The following is a 21,555-nucleotide window of genomic DNA, read 5'->3' on the forward strand; positions in this document are numbered from 1 at the left end:
ATGCATAAATACATACACCAATGTGGACATTGATTTAGGAGAGGTCTTACCACTTGTTTATCAACACAAGGGTAGTGTCTAACTCTATTACAATACGGTAAATGACTTCCATGCATAATAGTTCATCAAAACAATTTAGGATCGGATTTCATGCTTAATGCGCCGAATTTTGCTTGGTTTCAAAAATTGTGCATGCCTTGCACTTCCCAAGCGAGAATGGCAAAAATAATTTATCCCTCCGCTTGCCTCGAGCTTGAAAGAAATCAGGAAAAAAACTTTGTACAATCATTGACAAAAAAATTTGAAGACCTTTGAGATCTCGTGCCCGTGCCCTTTGGCAAAAAGCTTTGATGGCAATCTAAAGGTTTAAAATAACCTTGGATAAAGGTATATAGTACCTTTAGAAAAAAAGGTTTTTTTCTTCTTCTTCTTCTTGAAAAAAACCTTTGATAATTTTTTTTTAAAAAAAAACGCAGAGCATTTTGCTGATTGCCAGCCGCTTCCTCTGCTTGACGCTGATGTCGTGATGCGCTGTGTGTTTTGCTTGCTACCGAGGCTGTCATCGAGCGTTTGGCTGCATTTTCTTTGCACAAGGCAATCAACGGAAAATGCAATCAACGGAAATGAGCTGATGCTGTCAACGGACAACAATGCGACAGACGGTGATGGAGCACCTGCGTTTTGTTGCTGCTATGCGTTGATCGCCGACTGCTGTTTGCAAACTATGTTGCTCACCAAGGTGTTCCTTAACCAACACCTACCACCATACACAAGGCGGCCAGCGATGGACGGATCGTTGACGGAATTGTAGAAAGGCGGTGGCTGTGTTTTTTTTTTTTTAATGCTCCTACTTAATGATGTTGCCCTCTTTAATCAAAGAGAACATACCCAGCACGCCTTCCACTCCTTCAGACCCTCACGAAAAAGCTCCAGGCATGGCTCTAGAGCTTCGAAGAAGATGAATGACCAAAAAAGTAGACGGAACTCTTTGACGGAAAAAACCAAAAAAATTACCAAATTGCCAAAAAAAAATTAAAAATTTTTTTACCAAATTTTGCTTGCATTTTTTCAGTCTTCTCTTCCCGTTTTCTTCTTCTTCTTCTTCTTCTTCTTGAAAGTGAGGATCGTCTTCTTCTTCTTCTTCCGAGCTTCAAGAACTTGTTGATGACGAACTCTTCTCTTGATGAAGCTCTTTTGTCACCTTCCTTCTTGACACCTTTTTGCTTCTCACCTTCTTCTACTGTCGTCTTTCTTGATGAGGATGTGAATGGCTTATGATAGTGAGAGAGAAAGAAAAGGGGATTGAAGGGGAACTTAGCCTTTGCAAGGCTCTGATACCATGTTAAAATAATGGAGAGTATGCACAACGGAAGCAATAGTTAATGGCAAGATAGAGTAACATATATAAGAGAGAGCAAGAACACAAGATGTATAGAAAGCTTCTATATTACCTTCTATTTTAACCACACTAAAGTTGGCTTAACCTTCACCCTCATGTGTTGGTTGTGTAGTGTTATAAAAAGTAAGGCCTCCTGCCCTTTATATAGGGTTCACCAAGGGCTAGGGCTGGGCCAACCCTAGATCCCTTTTCTACCCACACGCCCACTTTATTTGGGGTGTGTTCACACCTACATGACCTCTTTCTCTCATATATTTCAACATGGTGACGCCGAGCTTCCTGACCAGGGGGTGGGACTCCTAAGGTGTCACCTCCTGGGGCACGTAGAGAAGCCAGGCAACAATGGATTTCTCAATGATGGTATGCTTCCCTGGCGGCCCAAAAGAGTACCACTTGCTTCTCCCTGCGTTGGGGTGCTCTTTGGGCAAGGTTCTGGATTCCCCCCTATGGCTTTCGCCGGGGTCGCAAGCCAATGGGGATCCCCTTGGATTATTTGCATTCATTACTCCAATGATTCCAAATCCAAGGAAAAAACATGCTTCTATGGTGGAAGTAGAATTGGAAGCTCCACTCTGCTCTAGCGGGCTCAGCAACAACGGTGTGTGAGGAAAACTTGACCTGTGATGTACCCATTGCCTAGAAATAATGGATGTTCCCTACCTGAAGGAAATTGCGATGAGAGTGGCCTTAAATGGGGATAACATTGAGGATGCCATAGAGTCCTTCTAAGTGGTGAAGCCAAGGAAAACCCTCAATCGCAAAACAAATCAACCTGAACAAAGCTGCTGGGAATATAGCAGATGGGAAGGGGCAGAGGGAACCTGGAAAATAGGATGACGACCAGAGGAGGAGTGGGGGAGGAGGTGCTTCCGCAGGGGCATAGTAGTGTTTTGAGGTTTTATTTTTCTCTGAGACGTGGAAGTCTCATTCATACATATATGCTTCTATATGCAAGTTCTTTGGTCGAATGGATTTCTCATGGTTTTGTATTTATAAAGCTTCTTTTAACTGGTCAATTAGTTGAAATTCAATCATGCAAAAGAGGCAGTTATTCCCATATAACCCATTTTAGCTTTGCACTCTCCTTGTTAAGGAGATTGTAACTCAGCATGTGTCATGAACTCACCGCGTTGGTGCATCTATCACCCTTGTTGGCTCATAACCTACTAGTTTTGGATTTGTTTCCACCCAGCTATCTTCCATAAGCTCTACACTTGGAGATTATAAGCATCCCAATAGATATGACTTGCTGCTATTCCAGCTAAATGAGTGAAGAAGTTCTCATGTCAGAGTTAAATTGTACGGAGCTGTAGCTTTTGAGGAGCTTAGGTATATGCTTATTGTATATTTGCATTGTATGCATGATATTTGTGATGTTTCAGTCTACAAAAATGCTCGCTGTAGTCTTTTAACGCTCTCCTTTTTGTGAATGCAGAGGACATCACTGACTTCAGCAGCTTTGCATTGGTGGCAATTTTATGTGTGAAGAGTGCGTATGCAAAGTCGCTCACAAGGTACCCTCCATTACTTATTTGGACATCTAACTCGAAATATTTCTTCTCATATTTAGCCATCCAAGTGTTTGGGTGGCATTGAAAGTTTTCATACTCATCTGAGCATACATTTGAGCAATAGTGAAGAGTGCCTAGCCATTGCCTAGCACATGCCACAAATGGAGTATTTCTTAATTGAGAGAAGGTGTAGGATCACACTTGGAGAAAGGCATGCTAACCATATTAGAAAGTTGCCGAAACTTGAAAGCATCGGATTTTCAGGGTTGGCTTATGTTGGAGGGGAGTGATTTGTTCTCTTTTACAATCAAGATAAGTGATAAAAAGACTAGAGCACAGATGTCTAATAAGTTGAAGTAAAAGCTTCCACAAAAGCACTCTTGTGGGCAAAAGTGTTGCTCAGGCCCTTTGCAACTGAAATTTGGAAATGGAGTAAGATCTCATGGTGAATTTCAATGTGGATCGAACAATGTGCAAAGTGTTTCTCTTCTTAAGAGCTAAGCTATGGCAGGTAAAGTAGACAAATTGTGCCATAGATCCCTTAGGTCTCTGCTTGAACAAACTGTGCTATAGGTCACTGCTTGAATTTATGCCTATCCCATAAAGAGCCAGTAGGAGTACCTAGCAATAGCAAGTGATTTTAAGATGTAGAAACATTGCCAAAATAATTAGCCAGATGTCACGTTCATCCATGCATTGTGTTTGTGATGTTTTGAATTATGACAGTATGTGATGCTACTGCAAAACTACATCCTTGGCATAATAAGATAATATCCTTGATTGTTCTTGTTGAGATATATCAATGTACTCATACTCATCTAGAGTTTCTAATCATTTCTGCCTGCTACATTCTTCCACTGTCAATGACATATAGGCCAATGGGCATAATGAATAAATCTAGTGGTATGATGATCTTAAATATAGTGTATCTTGGTATTAGGTTTTTGTGACCTTGAATACTAGATAATTATGCATGAACTAGGTAAGTAGGTTTGGGTATTAGAGAATTATGCATGACCTAGGTAGGTAGGTTTGTATAGGTGACTTTCATTGTATATAGAATAGTTTATTTTTATAGTACATATTTTCTACACAGATCTTACCTCTCCAAGAAACAATTTTGTTAGCAGATTAGGTATTTGCTTGTGCATGTGATTTTTTTGAGTCTTTCCTTACTCTTCTCTACTTCCATGTCACCACTTCAACTTTAGACAAGTATGCATTACATTTGATATCAAAGCTTAGGGTTTCTCAATAACTTTGTTTTCTAGACATTCTTAATAGTTGATTGCCAGGTTATCGTCATTCTTAATTAACATTATATATTTGTGAAGAGGACCTTTCTTCTGCACCTAAGCTTTAGATTAGTCTTTCCTATATCATTATGTGTTTCACTAAATCAATGGACATTTTTCTACTTCAACCACTGATTTTCAAGTGCATATGTCTCCTCTTTTTGCAAACCCCCTTCTATAGAGTAGTCGTGACATACAACTTGCAAGTAGCACAATAGTAGAAATTCATCAATATGCAAAAAAGGCCTAAACCAACAAAGAAAGGCTAGAAGAGTTTAAAGTTACAACAGTCAAGAAGGGGGAGACTAATGGCTAAATAACAAGGATATTAATACTAGAACAAGCACTACAATGGGCACTCCTAAAGGTGTTCTTATTTTCATGAAAGTCACTAACTCTTCAAGAGCCATGAAACTCCCCACAAGAGTTGCCTATAGAAGCATATGTTTAAAATACCATGGGAGGCATTTATGATGGTATCCATCCATCTACTACATCCTACATATTTGTAACTATATAGAGACACTCACTATTGATCTCCAGAGGTTCCCTTTCTCCATTAGCATGTGGATCTGAGGCGTTTGTGCTTTATACTTTTAGACATCAGCTCAAGTCCCTTTTTTGTGGAGTCTTCTTGAAGATTTACTTATTCTGTAATTTAGATGGATGACATCAAACCATCTTCAAGTAGTTCACACCATTGAACCATCAACATAGATTAAAGAGACAATGCAAGGTTTTGGGGAGGATCAACAATAGAGCAAGTAGGTAACAACATACTTGGCTTCTTTGAGAGAAAGAAGTTGTTTATACTTCACAAGATTTATAGGATTTCTTGGCAATGCCACTTAAGACATGAAAAGGTCTTAAGGACAGTAGTGCATAGTAGTAGCTTCTAAAGAGCAAGAAGGCAGGGACAAGTAAGGGAAATCCAAGGCTTAAGATATTAAGGGAAAGACTACTAGGAAATCCTTACTTCATCATCTCTCTCTCAAGTAGGCTCATGCCAAGAGGTTTGGACCGAAGAATCATAGGATCATATTAGCAAGGGTGAGGAGAAAACATCTAAATGATGTGTTTGATCTTTTCTTCTCTTATTTGTTGCATCCTAACATAGTCAAAATTAATGTTTGGAATGCTTCCTAAAGCCTTAAGATGGATTCACAACTACATGTGGTGACAATCTTCACTCAAGGTGCTTGAGAGAACTACTGTTATAATTCCAGCTGGCTATTATTCTCTTCACACGGAGTAGGCAGGGAGCCATACGCTCAACTCGTTTGAAGAAATTTCTTATCGTGATTTGAAAAAAAAATGTTTCAATAACGAAAAACCTAAGGTAGTTTGCATTACGTGGCACTTGATTTGGAAAATTCGTGTCATGGTTGTTGTTTCTTTTTTTGGGTCTCGTCATCAATGTAGGGTAGCCTGGCTCCCGATTATGCTCTTCCAAAGTGAATGCTCTTACCTCCTCTTCCACTACATCCTCTCTACAAATTATTCTTACTTAAAGTGCGTGGCTTACATAGGCAGTGTCATGATGAAATTGACCAAAAAATGGATGTTTATTTGTAAAGAGCTAAGTTTAGTATTCTCTTAGTTCCTAGAAACACAAACCAATGAAGGAAATCTCCATCTTGTTGTTGAAAACACCATTAGTGTCTTCCAACACCTTGCATCATCTAGAAGTTGGTGGGATCTGGGGACCTTTTCACCAGTGAGCGAGTCTTGAGAGGAAAAAAAAAATCAATTTGGCATTCATATACCCAAACATAAATGTCTAGGCTTAGGTGGGTCTATTATGTATTACCAAAGAAGATAAAATTATTTGATAACACCTCCCGTTTTAATGCGAAAAGTGGATATATATAGTTTCAGATTATTTTGTATGCCCAATATTATTTACCTTTGCTCCATTCCATGGTTGCACAGTCATTTGTTAAATTTGTGCCCATAGCCAAAGCCTACCTTTTTATAAGTCTCTTTGTAGGGAAGTAGTAGTCTAGCATTCTTTCATGCCTAATTAAGAACATCTTTTTTTAAAAGAAGGGTGAAAATTGAAATAATGTTTTGATAAAAGATTTATTTAGATGTCTTATAACTTCACCAAGCTTGAAAGGTGAAGGGTTTTAGATGGAAAAATGGTAGCAACAACTAAAGTTAGGTACTATTAGATGGAGTGGTAATATGAAGATGTTTTATGGGGCCTCTAAATTCATGGTGTCATTGAGAACGCCATGGCCACCACCCAGGGATACGTGTACTCTGTTGTGTACACTATAGTACATATATATGAAGTCATTTGTGGTAGGACTGGCCTAGTGCACTTAGGTTTATGTTGTTTAAAAGAGAGGATTAATGTTGCAATGGAGAGGTTAAAAATTGAGACATTGACCTCAAAGACCTAGAGTACTCACATTCTCCATTGCCTAGGATGGATAGCTTTGGCCCACAGGTCGCTTGTTTATCTTTAGTTATAGCTTTGGTTTGTTGTAGTGTCTCATCTACCACGAATTTAATATTGGTTAGAGCTCTCTATGGTGGTAGTATTTCCTTTAACTGCATGTAGATTGCATTTGTAAGAACTTGAGTTCTAGATCTTAGCTTTTTGGGCCTTGTAGGACACTTGGATGTCTTTATAATGCCCAGTTGATAGGTTATATCTTTGATTGATCATGTGCATCATGTATACATTATTACACATGTTGTACCTATTAATAGAATAAAGAAATAGTATGTCCACTGTTGACATGCTATATCCTTAATTGATCATATACATCATGTTTACATTGCAGATGTTGTATATACTTCATTAGGAGAAACATTGACTCTCTATGTTGCCCCTTAAGGAGTGAATAAAAAAAGATTGGGCTAACCAATGAAAGAGCTGGGATTCTAGATATTTTTGTCATATTCTTGCCCAAATCTCTTAGGACAATAAAATAATAGAGCCCATAACTTTAAAAAATAGAGATATGTAAGATTTTTTGTCATAAACTATTCTTTCCTGTCAGATGTACCTTGTGGTCACAGCACATGGAAGGACATGGAAGTTTGGAAACTGAATTTCAATTTATTCCTTTGTTATGTTTAACTTTCTACTTTCCCTCCTTTTGCATTTCACTACCTTTCCATTTCCAAACTTTTTTTGACGGAATTCAATTTCGTCATATCTTATGCAACTCTTGTTCTTTCTTCATGAAATTTTACAGGTATATTATTCTCCACCATATCTCTCTCCTTATAAAATTTCATCTCATTTGGATAAAACCTTAGTGAGTTATGCCCGTTTTCTCACATGAACTTTCTCTTCGCTACACCACAGATAGCTATCTTGATCTTAAGTGGCATCAAATACTTGTGAGTAATGATCATAAGTTTAGGGTTTGTCTATGTTTTGTCTTGATGTGAGTAATGATCATAGGTTTAGGGTTCTTCTATGTTTTGTCTTGATCCATTGCTGCTTATTTTCATAGGAGTAAGGTTGTGAGAAACAAGGTTGTGTAAATCAAAGAAATAGGTTGTTGTTTCTTTCTTGTTATTTTAGTCTTTATTTCTTACTTACAATTTTCTCCGCACCACAGATAGCTATCTTGATTTGAAGTGGCATCAAATTCATGTGAGTAATGATCATAGGTTTAGGGTTTGTCTATGTTTTGTCTCTTTGTGATGAGTAATGATCATACGTTTAGGGTTTGTTTATGTTTTGTCTTGATGTGTTGATGTTTATTTTCATAGGAGCAAGGTTATGAGCAACAAGGTTATGTAAATCAAAGCAGTAGGTTGTTTATTTCTTTTTGTTTTAATCGTATTAATCATGCAGTCTAACTTTATCAATTTGATCCTTTGTTTTTTATTATATATGTCTTTAAGAAGGAGGACTATCAGTAATATTCACACAATGGAGGTATTTAATAGGAGAGACTAGAACAGAGCTCGCCAAAAGTGAGATGTAAACTTCGGATCTTGATTTGAAGTAATGGTCTGTAGCAAAGACTAAGCTAAAGCTTGGGTGCAGAAGAAGGGTCCTCTTCACAAATAAATAATGTTAATTAAGAATGAGGATAATCTAGCAATCAACTATTAAGAATGTTTAGAAAACAAAGTTGTTACGAAACCCTAAGCTTTGATATCAAATGTAATGCATACTTGTCTAAAGTTCAAGTGTTGACATGGAAGTAGCGAAGAGTAAGGAAAGACTCAAAAAAATCACATGCACAGGCAAATACCTAATTTGCTAACAAAATTGTTTCTTGGAGAGGTACGATCTGTGTAGAAAGTATGTACTCTAAACAATAAACTATTCTATATACAATGAAAGTCGCCTATACAGACCTACCTACCTAGGTCATGCATAATTATCTAATACCCAAACCTACCTACATAGGTCATGCATACCATACCCAAACCTAGCTACCTAGTTCATGCATAATTATCTAGTATTCAAGGTCACAAAAACCTAATACCAAGATACACTATACTTAAGATCATCATGCCACTAGATTTATTCATTATTCCCATTGGCCTATATGTCACTGACAGTGGAAGAATGTAGCAGGCCAGAAACGATTAGAAACTCTAGATGAGTATGAGTATGTTGATATATCTCAACAATAACAATCACGGATATTATCTTATTATGCCAAGGATGTACTTCTGCAGTAGTATCACATACTGTCATAATTCAAAACATCACAAACACAATGTATGGATGAACTTGACGTCTAGCTAATTATTTTGGCAATGTTTCTACATCTTAAAATCACTTGCCATTGCTAGGTACTCCTACTAGCTCTTTATGGGATAGGCATAAATTCAAGCAATGACCTATAGCACAATTTGTTCAAGCAGTGACCTAAGGGATCTATGGCACAATTTGTCTACTTTACCTGCCATAGCTAAGCTCTTAAGAAGAGAAAATTTTTGCACATTGTTCGATCCACATTGAAATTCACCATATGATCATACTCCATGTCCAAATTTCAGTTGTAAAGATTGAACAACTTTATACGGTATACCTTTATACTTCACTCATCCATATACTTACAATGCATCATGACTAGAACCAAAGCCTAAAATGAGATTATTACAACAAAAATGAAAGGGATTTCATAAAAGCCCCCAAGGAAAATGGTAGGGACACCTCAAGAAGTCCTGAAAATAGAGAATTTGTAATGACTATAGATCTATTAATCAACAAAAAAAGACAGTAACCATATCATGCCGGTACAAAAGAGGCTTAGAAAAAGCAGTTCAAAATTGGCTCAGATTAGAATTCATTCCAGTGGTAATAAGAGTTACCTACCAACATTATTGCATGGCTTAACTAGATCCATGAAAACCCACATATCTAGATAGAATTTGCTTCTAGGACCATGGGGAATAAAAGCTTCAAAATAAAATGATGTAGTCGCATGGTGACCACGCGTACAGCTACTGAGCTGCGAGTGGTTGGTTGAGAGGGGGCGGCGGCTAGCAGACTGTGGCAGATGGCGAAGAGGTAATGCAGCTGGTAGGTCGCCTTGCAGAGTAGCCACGTGTGTGGCTGCATGGCGGGGACCAGGTAGGTGCACAACATTTGTAGAAGCAACCGTGTTGGCGAGGCGAGGAGCAGCGTGCGCAGCATGGGGAGGCTCGTCAGCATAGTGCGCATGGCGGCGAGGAGGAGGGGCCTGCACTGAAGACGGTGCATGGCCAGGAGCTGCCGCGTGTGCTGTTGCCATATGTGAGAGAAGGTGGTGTGGGTAATCACACCTAAAGTGTGTCACGATTGCAGTGGGAGAGGCAGAAGGGAAGTTATAAAGCTTTGTGGTGATTTGAGAATTGGAGTTTGATGGGCAATTGGGTGTGGGTAAAAGAGGTGGTAGTTGCATGGGTGAAGAGGGCACCATGGATGAAGGGGACGCCAAGGCATTAAAGTGATGAGAGGTTGTGCCCATGAGCGGATATGCAGAGAACTTGGCTCGAGGACAAGTGATGAGCGGATATGCAGGTGCTCCAAAGATGAGAAGATGACCAAGATTTGGAGGCTGACCATGCTGCAAAGAGTATGGGGTGCTCCCACGAAGTGTCGTGGTGGCACACCGATTTTGGAGATAGCACGCGGTGGTGGTGGCCTCCTCCCAGTAAGCACGAGAGAGACGTGCCACAACGAGCATAGAACGAGAAACTTCCACGATACTGTGATTCTTTCTTTCTGCTACTCCATTTTGGTGTGGATGATTTGGAATTGTAAAATCATGGCAGATGCCATGTGCAAGGCAATGCTCTTTGAAGGCATTGGAAATGTATTCTCCACCATTGTCGGAACTTAAAATCTTGATCTTCTTGTCATGCTGGTTTTCCACCTGCTCTTGAAAAGATGTAAACTTGAGGAATGTAGATGATTTTTCAAAGATAAAATAAGTGAATGTGTGTTGGAATTAGGGTTGCAGGAATGCACACACAACTTCAAGAAGATGAGGAAGCTTGAGCACAACACAGTAGTGTATTATGAGTGCCAAAAATGAAAGATAACAAGCCCTAGAAGATAATGGGCGTATATACAATGCACGGGGGAAAAAACCTCCTAGTGAGGGAAAAAGTGCCCCGGCGGTCCTAAGTGTGTTCACACACATCACTACTATAATATGGTAACAATGTGTACCTTGTAAAATCATCAATAAATAGAAGCATGTACTTATTGCTTGCGAGAGAGGTGGTTTGCATAGGACCACACAAATCTGTGTGAATCAATGCAAGAGGCTTAGTGGTCCGATTTTGGGAAAGGAAGATGTTTGGCTTTGCTAACAACACACCCTTCACAAAAGCTAATGGGCATGATTTCCTTGGAAAGTCCATGGACAAGCTGCTTGTGCTTCATTTGGTGAAGCGCATGTGCTAAAATGTGGCCAAGCCGATAGTGCCACAAGAGTGTTTCTTCTTCTACAGGGGTGTTGATTGTTGTAGAGAGGGCTTTTGCTGATGAGGATGTAGTGCCAAGAGGGTAAAGGTTACCATCTTTGGGGCACACCAAAGTGATCTTCTTGGAATGAGCATCTATGGCTTGAATATGACACCCATGTCTAAGAAACTTGAACTCAAGCCCTCGATCTGCAAGCTCACTGATAGAAATGAGGTTCTCCTTTAGGCTTGGAACATAATAAACCTTCTTGACCATGGTAGTTTTGCCATTAGGGAGTGTGAGAACAACTTCACCATGGCCATTGGCTTGTTGTAAGCTATCATCTCCTAGACACACATCTAAGGGTTTGTGGAGAGGAGTGAAATTCGATAGCCAAGAGAGATTGAAGGTCATATGGTGAGTTGCACTAGTATCTAAGTACCATATCTAAGTACCAAATAATAGAAGAAGGAGTATTATGAGAGATACTAGTGGCAAATAGCTGAAGAGGATAATCATGAGAAGAAATAGGATTATAGAAGGTAGGAGAAGTAGTTTGATTACCTTCTTGAACCTCAGTAAAATGAGCTCTACCAAATGGCCTTTTGTGATTGTTGTGGGAGAGAGCCCTTTGCTTGGTGTGGTAATCCTTTTCTTCATGCCCATGGCGGTGGCAATATGTGCATTGCACATTGGAGTAAGGGGTATGTTTAGCATGAGAATTATTGTGGTGTCCCCCTTTTGGATTGAAGTGATGAGGCCGCTGAGAGTGGTGAAAACCACTTTTATGATAACCATGCTTATGAGCATTGAGAGAAGTGGCTAAAGCCACTGTTTTGGTGGTGGAGTGGGATATTTGATCCCATAAGGCCTCTTCTTGCTGAATCTTTGCCACCAAGCTTTGGAGCTTCAGCTCCATTGTTGATGCATGGGTTGTGATGAATGCTCTCCATGTTGAAGGTAAGGCTGCAAGCAAGAACATTGACTGGAGAGTCTCTGGGATTTCAAGACCAGAGAGAAGGGTTTCATCTAGAAGACCCTACCAAGAATCTAGGAACTTGGCTCTTGCTTGACCTTCTTGCATGTTAAATTGACAAAGCCTTTTCACAAGTGACACTTGATAGATCAAGTCAGTGTGTTGATAACAATCCTTGAAAAAATTGCCATATTTCATGTGAAGATTTTAGGCTTCTCACCATTTGTACTTATCGATCTCCATAACAGTGAATGATCATTGCAAATTTGTCGATGTCGAGCCACTTGGTATTTGCAAGTACATGGGCAAAGTATCTTCTTCTCTAAATTACCAGAATTTGAGGGTGTGGCATCGTCCATAGTTTCCATATTGATTTGCAATGGGAACGAATGCTTATTTTTGGAGGGGAATCCTCCCATAAGTATTTGTCGAGGGTGGTAGTTGGTGATAGGTAATTTGAAATATCAGGGGGCGTGCAAGATCCGGAAAGATGTTGAATGCACTACAATGAGTGACGATCGTTCTTCACATGATGTATGCATATCAGCAGTGATGTATCATCATGTCCAGTATTTTGATAGTGGTGCTAGCCTAAGCACATTACTTCTTAGCATGGTCTATTTTCCTCCCTTGAGTCTACTCCTCAAGGAAGAATGGTGCAAACAACTCCTCATATCCAATGAAAGGAGTCTAATATTCAATTTCCTATAGCCCAAGACTGAGAGCATTAGCCCGATTAAGGGAGAGGTATAGTAGGTAGGTTGCAATCTTGGTAACCCCAAAGGTCAATAGGTAATTACCTATAGCCCAACATTGAGAACATTAGCCCAAGTAAGGGAGGTTATAGTAGGGAGGTTACAATCTTGGAAACCCCAAAGATCAATAGGGAATTGCCTATAGCCCAAGATTGAGAGCATTAGCGTAAGTAAGGGAGAGCTTCCAACACTAGAGGAACTGATGGGTAATGTATTCATACAGGAATGCGTTTTCAAAGAGGTAACATTGCTCACGATACAACTATCACAATCACAACATGAGAGCCAATAGATTTCTTAATATGTAGATATCTTTAAACCCGAGAGTCAACATATTCCATAATAGGTAGATATCTTTGAAACCCATGAGGAGGAGGATGATGTTAGCCTATGAAATTTTTAGGAGCTTTCAAATATTCTTTTCCAATCTAATACTATGGAAGATGATGCAGCTAGAGGATGCAGAGGCTGCATCTCTTGAAGAAGATCTCCTAACCAAGAAAGAGAACTTAGAGATCAAGATGATAGCTCAACCTACAAATGCTGGATTGGAAAAGTGGAGAAAAGGTGCTTGATTTTCCCTTGTGCTCTGATTTTATTATGAGGGGATATTACATGTATCGTGCATGTGAGTGTCGACACACAAACATGCTTCCTACTTGTAGATACCTTCTAATCAAAGTTTAAGGCAAAGTATGGCTTCCTTTGGGGTATTTTCAGAGCCTAACAGGTGCCCAAATGTTCTTAGGACATGGAGCGATAGTTGTGACACAAGTTGGGCACAATATAAAGATAATAAAAATCTTTTGGATGAATGTTTGGGATTATAGAAATCCTAGTTGACCTAAACAATGCAACTTGTTAATTCTCTATGTTAAAATACAAGGGTTATTCATAGGTATCTCATTCTTGCACACACAAATGTTGAAACTACTGGCTAGAAGGCAATCCTCAACTCCCAAATGAAAGCATATGGAGATCACCACAAAAGTTGTGCATCAACAAGTAAACTTTTGTATACGTGAATAGATAGGTATACATAAATGTAACTTGCTCAGTTTTGATGGGGGTTATCTAAGTTTGGGTCTTTTGTTGTGTCACTCATATGTATTACATATAAAAGTTTTCTCATATGTGAGTCCATAAAACCTTTCTCATCCTCAAAGGATTTCTTAACATAGTTACAAGATTATGAATTAAACCTATTATAAGTTTAGCTTTAGACTACTAGTATGAAGCTAATGCAAAGTGATAAGATTAACACCTAGACTAGAGATAGTTATAAGATTATGAATTAATCCTATTATAAGTTTAGATTTAGACTACTAGTATGAAGCTAATGCAAAGTGATAAGATTAACACCTAGACTAGAGATCATATGTATATTACCTATAGATAACCACAAAAGTTACGAATCAAAAAGTTAACTTTGTATGTAAATGTGTCTTGATCAATTTTAATTAGGGTTATCAAAGTTTAGGTCTTTTTGATGTGTCACTCATATAAAAACTTTCTCATATGTGTCGATGATTACATAAAATCTTTCTCATCCTCAAAGGATTTCTTGAGATAGTTACAAGATTATGTATTAATTCTATTGTAAATTTAGGCTACTAGCATGAAGCTAATGCAAAGGGAAAATCTTAACACCTAGACTATCATGTATCTAGCCCCTTTTGTTCTTTTAAAGATTTTTAGGATTACTTTCCCACATCCACAACCTCCACATAAGTAGAAGTTCGCTTCCACTCCACTTGGAAGTTCATACCTCACCAACAACCTATCAATGGTCTACTTCACTTGGAAGCTCATACCTCACCTAGTACCTATCCACCATGGTCTAGTGCCCCCATCAGATATAGGAGAAATGTCCTTTAACTACTAGAGTGAAGAATTCACATGCCTCTACTAGTCTAAAGCTAATGCAAAATGATAAGATTAACACCTAGACTATAGATTAGCTAAATATCACTACAGATAACCACAAAAGCTACGAATCATTAAGTTGTCTTTGTATGTAAATGTGTCTTGATAAATTTTGACTAGGGTCATCAAAGTTTAGGTCTTTTTGATGTGTCACTCATATAATTTAAGTTTTCTCATATGTGACAACATAAAACCTTTGTCATCCTCAAAGGATTTTTTAAGATAGTTACAATATTATGAATTAATTCTATTATAAATTTAAGTTTAGACTACTAGTATTTTGCTAATGAAAAGGGATAATCTTAACACCTAGAATATCATGTATCTATCCCCTTTCGTTCTTTTAATGCCTTTGGGGAGAACTTTCACACATGCACAACCTCTACATAAGGAATTTCACGTCCACACCACTTGGAAGTTCATATCAATGGTCTACTCCACTCGGAAGTTCATACCTCACCTACTACATATCCATGGTCTACAACCCATAAGATATAGGAAGAATTTCCTGTATCTACTAGAGTCAAGGATTCACATGCCTCTATAGGGAACATTTCCCACTTTGTAGCACCTTTTTTTGGGTACCTCATGCTAACATGCATCACAAAGTTAGCAAATCACTAATGTACCAATCAACCAAGGGCACAACCATTAGATCTTAAGACTCATTGTTACAAGCCTAGAAGTTCTCAAACTTCTCTTCTCTCTCATGTAAAATTGAGTCGACCTCTCTATACAAGGTGCAAGAGAGGTGGCCTCTTTGTATAGGGCACAAGAATAAATATTAATTAGCCACCATGGGAGAGGATGCAAGGCATTTTTGAGCTAGAAACATAGAGATATCAAGAGATCAAACCTTGATGCCCCATATCACCAAGATATCTTTATGTAATAGTTCTTACTAGGCCTATGAGTATAAGATGAGATGGCCAATTCCTCCCTATACCCAAAAGTACCAAAATTAGAAAGATGTCACTAAATCTCTCCACTCAGAGGACCAAATCTAACCATTTTAATTTTCCTTGAGGAAGTTTCTTCAAATCCATACTAAGCTAAGAATGGAAAATGTAAGAGGATACAACTTGCGGTCTATACAAAAGAACTCAAAAGGAGTAGGATATTTCACAACATAATACTTTAAAAATCAAGCTACACAATAAAAAATATAAAGAAGAATATTGTATTATTGAAGTGATACAATAGATGGAAAAGCCTAACACCCATGTGCTCCTACACAAAGGAAGATTCTCATTATAATTGCTAAGATGGAGGTTGTATGCTAGTAGAAGCTAGGGAGTAAACTCACAGTGAGATGACTGATGCGAAACTGCTAAGATGGAGGTTGTATGCTAGTAGAATCTAGGGAATAAACTCACAATGAGATGAGTGATATGGAACTGCTAAGATGGAGGTTGTATGCTAGTAAAAGCTAAGGAGTAAAATCACAGATCATATGGAACCGTAAGATGGAGGTTGTATGCTAGTAGAAGATAAGGAGTAAAATCACAGTGATCATATGGAACCGTAAGATGGAGGTTGCATGCTAGTAGAATCAAGGGAGTAAACTCATAGTGATGATTGATGAATTGTGTGAAGAAGGGACTGGCTGTGTATCTTTAGAGGCCTATATACATGAGGTGGCCATGAGATGACTACGTATGTCCATGGTCATAGTGTCCGTGCCACCATCTATGGTGTACAATAAAAAACAGTGCTGAAGTGTAGCCTACACATTTTGAAATTCATTAGTAGCAGCACATCTTTCAAATGATTAGAAGAAGACATGCACAAATAGCTTTAACACATGGTAATTCATCAATCAATTTCCAACCACTGGTTTGAACCCGGTAATTAGCCTGTTTCAAGGTTGGAAGCAAAGCATGAAATTTTCAAAAGAGAGTTTTGCAATCTGCTGATGGTTTGTCCAACTAGTTGAAAACCAGTTTGTAAGTTGGGGCACCTCTAAGGGTTTTTACCATAGGTTTCCAACTGGTTGATAACCATATAATAGGTTGTAAGGAAATTGAAAGCATAACAAATGGCAACTAGCTTCCAACTTGTTGACCATCGGTTTACAGATTGAGAGTATGACAAATGGCAAATAGTTGAAAACAAGTTGATAAGAGAAGGGCCACTTGAAAGGGTTTTGGACTATTGGTTTCAATTTGCTGACAACCAGTTTATATATTTGAAACACATTAGATAAAATTTGGACTAAAAAAGGGACCCTCTAAGAACTACCATGTCAGCTTTTTCTTAAAAAAATGGGATGATGGTTAATTTTTTGTAAATCAAACCAAAACCTTTCGGAGATTGTTTAGTAGATTGAGAATCTACTCCTCGACATCTTTCTGATGATATATAGCATGATGGAAAATTTTACATATTCAAGAAGTTCTCAAATTGGTGATGATGTGGCATGTTATGCCATGTCATCACCAATTTGGAAACTTCTTGAATATGCAAAATTCCCCATCATGCTATATCATTGGAGAGATCTCGAAGAGTAGATTCTCAATCTACAATCTCCAACAAGTTTTGGTTTGATTTACAAAAAAATAACCATCATCCCATTTTTGAAGAAAAAGCTGACATGGCAGTTCTTAGAGGGCCCCTTTTTAAGTCCAAATTTTGCCAAATGAATTGTTTTCAATTACTAGATTGACACTCACTATAATACCTTGAGAGCACTGCGAATGGGTTTTAACCGGTACACCACAAATGGGAGATCCTCTCCATAAAACATGCCTTTTGTCTCTACGTGTAGAAAAAAGTGAAAGTATGGAAGTTAGGTATATATGTGTGTACACACACACACACACACGTGTGAACGCATGTGTATACACACACACACATGTTTATTCACACACACACACACACACAAGATTCTTATTATTGTTTTTTATTTTTTGATAATTTTTAAACTTTGTCTTGAGATAAATAATTAGTTCAACATCTAAATTTTCTTATTCTATATTAATAAAGCATTCATACAAAGAATTAGTATTTACAAGAACTCATAGGAAAGTGATATTCATTACGACTAACCTTCATTAAGGGGAGTTGGAAATGATTGCGAGAGATAATCAACACACCCATAGAAATAGTGAGTTGGAGATAAGGAGAGAAATAAAGGAGCCTCTGTGTGTAAGATACAAAGCTGAATCATATAAAGATGGAAAAAACTAATCTAATATTAAAAATCAATAAAAGGAAAGCTCGTTTACAAGAGATAGAGTAATTGTATAGGTCTATGTATTAGAGAGCTCAAGATTGAAAAACAATAGATGAAGAGAGCAAAAGTAATAGTATAGGTCTATGGATTAGAGAGTTCAAGACTTAAAAACAATAGATGAAGAGAGAAAGTTAGAAAGAAAGGAGAGACAAAGGGAAAGGGATGAAAGGGGGGCTAAAAAAGAACACTAGGCCATTTCATATATGACTTAGTATAGCGAGTATCATTAAGCATCACAATATGTCACTTAGCACAATAAAGAGAGTCATTTCATACCTTTTTCATAAAACAAACAAGACATAAATAGACCAACAACAAGTGACACTATTAATAACACAATAAGTGACATGTTGTGGTGCAACATGTCAAATATGATACTCCATGCAACATTTGTCACTCAAATAATTATTTTTTTGAGTTTTGGCGATAGGGAGGGGAGGGGGGAGTCACATGTGATGTTTGCACTTTCACCTGCCCCCCACTCTAATGACAAGTACTCTTTCACTAAACTAGGTAACTACAAACTTAGCTTTTTTTTATTCAAAGGTGGACCAATATTGGATATTTCCTGTTATATAATCTTCTTTAGGCTACCAATGATGAAATATAGGTTAACTTAGTCACCTTACCATGTCAAAGTCGAGATACAAAGGAGTGAGTGCATTTATGAGCCTTCTCTTTCTCATGTATGCCTAAATCAATTCATTTAGGATTTCTCCATTTGGATAACCCATATTTTATCTAAGGCCATTCCCATCTAGTCTCCATAAACATGATTTTTTCATTGGGATAACGTGTATTTTAGCTAAGGCCCTTTCCTTATAGTTTCCATGAACATGATTTAAAAAAAGGAAAAAATAATAGAGTGTAATATTTAAATAGTTACAAATTTTAAATATTACACAAGGAGAGACTCTTTCCATAAAAACATGCCTTTTGTCTAGAGCTACGTGTGTAAGGGCATACACAATGAAAAAGAGAAAGGAAGTTGGGTATGCCTCACCTACTACCACATCCTCTCTCTCTCTCTCTCTCTCTCTCTCTCTCTCAATAAACCCACTGTAAAAAAAGATTCATCTAAGAAAAAGAAGGCAAGCCACAATTCACACTCATATGTGGTCTCAACTTCAAAGCATTAGCTTAGGTGTAGGCCTAGATTTTGAAGGTTGAGTTAGTTTTGCACCAAGCCTAGACTTTGAAGGTTGAGTTGCACTTCCAAGGGGGGATTTTCCTTGGGAAGAAGGTTGAGTTGTACTTCAAAGGGGGGATGCTCCTCGGAAAGAAAGGTATAAGAAAATTTAATCTAAGCTTGAATACTCATGTACATACTTTGAGAAGGTAGGTCTATCTCACCTACTACCACATTTCGGTGTCTCTCTCTCTCTCTCTCACTCACACAAACACACTCTAGCGTGTCTCACGCCTACTAGCGCATCGATCTCTCTCTCTCTTCTCTCTCTCTCTCTCTCAACGAACCCAATAGAAAAAGTTCATCGTAGAGAAGGAAGGCAAGCCCCATGTGTGACCCATGTGGTCTCAATCGCTAACGCATTAGCTTAGCTACAAGCTAAGACTTTGAAGGTTGAGTTAGCTTAGCAAGCAAGCCTAGACTTTGAAGGTTGAGTAAGGGGGGATTTTCGTTGGGAAGAAGAGTGTAATCTCAGCTTGACTACTTATTTAGCAAGTTACGTCTATCTCACGTAGTGCCACTACAGGCTATTAGCAGCACATCCAAGATAAAGGAAGGCGAGACAGAGTCCAACTAGCTTTGCGGCGTAGAATTTGAAGGCCGAGTACCCGTCTAGAACTTCGACCAAGTGAAGGAGAGAGTGCTGCGTATCAGCGGATGTCCGGGACATCAGTGACCAGTCATCGATCATCACAAGGTTCTCGAATGCGGATGTCAACATCGGTTTGACATGGGCTGTAGGAGACTACGTCAATCGCTGAACGTCCTCCTTTCCGGCACGGGATCAGACAGCGGCACATGGACTCTTTCTTGGAGCGGATAAGAATCGTTCTTTCCAGAGGCGGATGTCCGGTGACATAGGAGAGAAGAGCAGTGCCCAGTCATCGATCATCACAAGGTTCTCGAATGCGGATGTCAACATCGGTTTGACACGGGCGGTAGGAGACTACGTCAATCGCTGTGACATCCTCCCTTCCGGCAGGTCATCAGACAGCGGAAACGTCGACTGCGTGCATGCACATGGACTCCTTCTTGGAGCGGATAAGAATCGTTCTTTCCAGAGGCGGACGTCGTCGTGCATAAATACCACAGGCGCGTGAGGATCGGAGTACGTAGTGCCCTATAATACTCATACCCAGCGCTCACAGCTTTCCCTCCTGATCGCATCATCGCATTCCCCACAACACTCCACAAACCATGGCAGCCGCCAGCAGCAGCTTGCTTCTATTGGCAGTGATGCTGTCTCCGCTCATACTAGACGTCAGGGCCGCGGATGAAGACCCTCTGCAGGACTTCTGTGTGGCGGATAACACCAGCATGATCACCCTCAACGGGTTCACCTGCAAGCCGGCCATTGATGTGCAGGCCGCGGACTTCAAGTTCACGATGCTTGAGCATCGCTCCAAGCCTATGAAAGGGCTGGGCGTCTCCGTCAACCTGGCCAGTGCAGCCAACTTCTTTGCTCTCAACACGCAGGGCCTGTCCATCGCCCGCATCGACTTCGACCCCAAGGGATTAAACCCGCCCCACGTGCATCCTCGCGCCACCGAGGTGCTCTTCCTGGCAGAGGGCACGCTCAAGGTGGGCTTCGTCACCGCCACGCCAAACAATACCCTATTTGAGCAGATCCTCGCCCCCGGAGATCTCTTTGTCTTCCCTCGCGGCCTTGTGCACTTCCAGCTCAACCCGGACAAGGACCACTCCGCCCTCGCCATCTCCGCCCTCAATAGCCAGAACCCGGGCACCTCGCAGCTTGCCGCTGCTCTCTTCGACGCCTACCCACCCCTCCCCGAGGAGGTCCTAGAGACAGCCTTCGGCATCGACAAGGGTGAGGTGGAAAGCCTTATTGCCAGCGTCGGCAAAACCCTTTCTTAGACTGCACACTAGTGACAGGCCGCCAACTTAGAGAGAGACACACACATGAATAAACTAGTCACATCAATTATTAATTGCACTACACCTGAACCCCCCTCCTTATCCGTCTTCATTAAAATAGTTTCACGATGCGAGGCCTCCTTCTCTCCTTGTACTACCACTAAAATCATCTAGGCATACGAGATAAATCCATGACCAAAAACCCTCCTACCTTGTAAGTTTGTCACTATAGTGAATGAACCACACATCGACAACTTCTACACTCTCTCTCATGAATAACGTCGAAGTGGCATGAATGTGTGGTATGAATTGCATTTAAATAATAAATTGCTTTTAAAAAGTGACATTGTTTTCTTACATAATAAACTATAGGGGTTGATAATATCAACCTTCTTGTCGATTATGTAACTAGGTCTTAAAACTTCTTAGAGAATTGGTTAAAAACTACATGGGTTGATAATATCAACCTTGTCGATTGTGTACCTAGGTCTTCAAAATTGTTTATTGTATT

General features: G+C 39.3%; 1 pseudogene; it reads left to right on the top strand.

Moving 5' to 3' along the window:
• The first annotated feature begins 20,366 nt into the window (after positions 1-20,366).
• Positions 20,367-21,044, top strand: LOC147626445 (germin-like protein 8-6 pseudogene; annotated as a pseudogene).
• Positions 21,045-21,555: the final 511 nt, after the last annotated feature.

Source organism: Cibotium barometz, chromosome 22 (assembly GCF_041138505.1).
Source record: "Cibotium barometz isolate CiBa-2024 chromosome 22, ASM4113850v1, whole genome shotgun sequence".
Lineage (NCBI taxonomy): Eukaryota > Viridiplantae > Streptophyta > Polypodiopsida > Cyatheales > Cibotiaceae > Cibotium > Cibotium barometz.